Source organism: Ursus americanus, chromosome 20 (assembly GCF_024610735.1).
Source record: "Ursus americanus isolate L20-20 chromosome 20, mUrsAme1.1.p, whole genome shotgun sequence".
Classification (NCBI taxonomy): Eukaryota; Metazoa; Chordata; class Mammalia; order Carnivora; family Ursidae; genus Ursus; species Ursus americanus.
The window spans coordinates 58,469,853-58,473,173 of NC_142146.1; the positions used below are offsets into that span (position 1 = coordinate 58,469,853).

The window sequence follows — 3,321 nt, forward strand, 5'->3', positions numbered from 1 at the left end:
CATTTCAAACTATTTAGCAGAGTAAGTTTTTGATATGTTAATCTACGCTTCTTTTTCCTTTCGCCAGGTATTGGCCTACTTCCCATATCCCCTTTCAAGCAAAGATGCACGTACCTAAAGTGAAGGATCAGAAAAGCAGAAAAAAACCAAAACCACGCTGAGTTCTCTTTGGATTTTGTGTTCAGTTTGTAAAACTTGGGTATACACTTAAAATGTGTGAGAAGAGAGTATGCAAAACACTGAAACTTCCCCAGGAAATACTGCCCCCCCCAAATTGCCCTGAGTTATATATATTTCATATTTGGGTACAAAGGGAAGCATTGTGGATTCAAGATCTACATTCTAATTTTTTTGATTGAAAGTAAACTGAAAGTTGGATCTTAGAGACGGGTCTGCCCTCCACTACTACCTGCCAGCCAGAGGGTATCAGGACACCACAGGGGAAGTGGAGGTGTGCAGAATCAGAAGGCAGAAGCCATGTAAAGCCCGGTGGAGGTTCCTGACTCACCTCTACAAAGACCACTCTCTCATCCCTCTTGGATAATTAATCCTACTCATTTTCAGAACTTAGTTACACTGTGACTTCCTCATAAATGCCCTCTGTTAATAAGCTCTCAAGCACTTTACTTTTTTAGCACTTATATAACATTTAAAAGTGGAAATTTATTTGAATGATTTTATGATAATGTCTATTTTTAAGATAATGTCTTCTCCCACACTGTGAAAACTCTGAGAGTAGGGCCTTGTTGATTTGATCAGTGCCTAATGCATAGCTGGTGCTCAGTAAATAATTTTTCAAAGAACAAATAAATGAATGAAATATTATCATCATCATAACTCACTTGTATACTGTTTCACAGTTGTGTTGTGGTTGAGCCAAAAGATCTTAAGAACATACCCATATATCTAGAAAAATAGTTTATTTTTTGTGTTCATCAATCTTCAAGGCTACTTGAAGTTCTGGCAGCTACTTGAGGGCCTTCCTCGTGCTTCATTCTGAGATATATTAATCTCACAAAGCCAACTTCTTATGTCCACCTGAGATAAAATTAATAAAACCAAAGACATAAAGGCCATCCCCAAATTCAATCATGGATGAAGTATATTTCATATGATCTTAAAAACTCTTTTAGGGTTAGGAGAGCAACTTTCCCCTGAAAGCTCAAACTACCACTTCCAAATGAGCTTCCTACCAATTTATACCTTCCTTGTTTCTTTAATCTTTACAGTATTACATTCTACCACCAATCTTTTTTTTTTAAGGTTTCAAATGTACTTTATTTCTTCAACCATGCCATATTTTAATGGGTGCACAGTGCTTCTACTTCACATCAACTGTGAGTTGGTTTTGATACAATTCAGTATTACACCAACAGGGATGATTACTGATCTCTCCATTCCTTTGGGGTGAGTGACTCTGCCAACAGGGGACAGGTTCCATTCTATTCCAATTTGTGTTGCTGTATATGCCCATACAGCAATACAGAAAGTGGCTCCACTAGCTAATACGGCATTACCATATTTGTCGTGGAAATCAGGCGTCCTTTTCTGGTGGCTCTGCCTTGCCATTGTTTGTGGAATGCTTTGTACTCGGAGACGACTTAGAGCACTCTGGCCATGGGAAACATCCTGAAGCTGAAGACAGAACGGCGCAACTGCAGCTGCTCCTTTGCTACAAACTCGTGCCAAGTCTCCTTGCAAAATGCTACCACCAATCTTTTAAGAACTCTCAATTCTTAAAAACAATTCACCTCTAATAAATTTATTTAAAAAATTTTTAAATACAATGTCATTCTCATTTTCATAACAGCTCTCTGAATAATGCCATGTATTATCATACACACTGCCATTTTAAAGATAAGGATACCAAAGTTTTAATGGAGTCAATACATTCAAAAGGCTGTACAAGATGTATGTGGTAGAGCTAAAATTTAAAACAGTTTTACGATGTTAAATATCATTTTTCTATTTCATCATAATTCTCTCCTATAAGAAATATACTGAATATTAGTAACTTTAAAAGCTAGGCATTGCCAGTAAATAAACCATATCAACAATTGTGTTTTGAGAGACTCCTGGGTGGCTCAGTTGGTTAAGCGTCTGTCTTTGGCTCAGGTCATGATCCCAGGGGCCTGGGATCCAGCCCAGAGCGGGGAATCCCTGCTCAGTGGGGAGCCTGCTGCTCCCTCTCCCTCTGCCATTCCCCAAACTTGTGCTCTCTGGCTCTCTCTATTTCTCTGTCAAATAAATAAATAAAAAATCTTAAAAAGAAACCAACAACAACAACTGTTCTTTGACTTATAAGTTACCTGCAATTTTGTCAACAGGCTCCTATCTAACTCTATAAATGCATATATAAGAGATTTTGGAGCTGAAATTTTGCATAATCTACATTAAACATCATTTAGTATGCATAAGACAGCTGAGGTCCAGAGGGAACACGTCCAACCTAGTCCATCACCACACACCTATTTGGGAGCTTAGCAGATACTAGAATTGATTTTTCTAACATGTTTCTTAGACCATATGTAAATTTTCAAGTAATTGTGTATCTATGAGAATAGCCTAAGAGAGTGGTTCTCAACACTGCCTCACCTAGGTTTCTGATCAAGACCTAGACCTAGGAACAATGAATCGACTCTCTGAGTGAGGTCTTGACATCACTATTTTTATAAAGTTCTGCAAGTTCATCCTAAAGTGTAGCACGGGTGGGAAACCTACAGGTTAAAAGCTACCTGGTCGCCGAATGTTGTCCTGAGCATTCAAACTGCAGTTTTCTCTATTAACTGCTGAATGCCATGTTTCTTTCTCATTTCCTTCATCAATGTCATTTCCTACTGTTCCTGTAATAAGTTGAGTGTGTGTGTGTGTGTGTGTGTGTTTAATCTCAACCACCTCTGTGTAAAGAGAGCATAGTTTACCTTTCTAACATGCTGTATGAATAGGGAATAGAGGCAAAATCCTGCTTTAAGCATTTATGTGAATGACTGCATGTGTATGTCTGTGGACCTTCTGAAAATGAAATTGAAAACTACTTGAATTTAAAAATCTTGTCATTCTTGCCTAAAATTTTTATATCTAAACTATCAGAAAAAGGTACGTCCTTATAAATTTATATGTGAAGTAAGAGAATGCTATTTCATTCTGATGTGTTTACCCTACTTACCATTCTCCGCCATGTTCTTTAAGGTAAGGAATTACAATGCAGTCACTTGCTTAAAATGTGTATTAACAGTTATAACTATATATATTTTTAAACTTCTCTTTTTACGCATCATTTCATTTCCATCTGTGAAATTTAGCTTTCTCCTTACTTTAGGA

At 37.3% G+C, this 3,321-nt stretch overlaps 1 pseudogene; it reads right to left on the bottom strand.

Moving 5' to 3' along the window:
• Positions 1 to 1,367: 1,367 nt before the first annotated feature.
• On the bottom strand, positions 1,368 to 1,676 carry LOC148108443 (cytochrome c oxidase subunit 7B, mitochondrial pseudogene; annotated as a pseudogene).
• Between the last annotated feature and the right edge of the window lie 1,645 nt (positions 1,677 to 3,321).